Source organism: Myotis brandtii, unplaced genomic scaffold (genome assembly GCF_000412655.1).
Source record: "Myotis brandtii unplaced genomic scaffold, ASM41265v1 scaffold357, whole genome shotgun sequence".
NCBI classification, from domain to species: Eukaryota; Metazoa; Chordata; class Mammalia; order Chiroptera; family Vespertilionidae; genus Myotis; species Myotis brandtii.
In genome coordinates, this window is record NW_005363729.1 from 763308 (window position 1) to 764203 (window position 896).

The window sequence follows — 896 nt, forward strand, 5'->3', positions numbered from 1 at the left end:
CACAGGGCACCGCCGCTCGCCACTCCCGCTTCTGGCCTCACCTGGGCTCCGAGCTCGGCTCACACACTCACTGCAGAGGCGCTGGCTCCGGCGAACCATTTACAAAATTAAAAATATCGGGACTCGAATCCCAGCTCATGGAGCTGCCCACACGAGAGCTCCTCTAATTACTAAGCAGGTTTCTATTGAGATGGAACTTTCTGTTTGGCGACGCGGTGGCCTGAATAATCGCTTCCGTGGGCGATGTTATTGCCCCTGCGCCGCGCCTCGTTTTCTCCGCACGCCCTTTCCTTCTGGAAGCATCGTCCCCTGAGCAGGAGACTCGAGGGCAGGGGAGGGCGAGGAAGCGGGAGGCGTGGGGGAGGCGAAGGCAGGGCAGGGGAGGTAGCAGAATGGACAGGCTCCGGCTGAGGACCCCTGGGCAGCCCAGCCCACGACGACTCCTCCCTGTGCCCTAGTGTCCGGGCCACAGCTGCGGGGTGGGCGTGAGGACTCATCACTCATGGAGGACCCGGACGCCGGGTACTAGCGTGACGCAGGGACCCAGGGCCTGTGGGGTGGCACGAGTGGAGGTCGGGGTCCCTGCTGGCCCGTGCAGCGGGCGGTCGATATGCGCCTACAACCCATCCCGCTGAGGCTGGACCCAGGCCCCCCTGGATGGAACTGACGCTGTTTACCCAGCCCCCCCCCCCCCCCGCCCCGGACGCCGGGTACTAGCGTGACGCAGGGACCCGGGGCCTGTGGGGTGGCACGAGTGGAGGTCGGGGTCCCTGCTGGCCCGTGCAGCGGGCGGTCGATATGCGCCTACAACCCATCCCGCTGAGGCTGGACCCAGGCCCCCCTGGATGGAACTGACGCTGTTTACCCAGCCCCCCCCCCCCCCCCCCCCCCCCCCC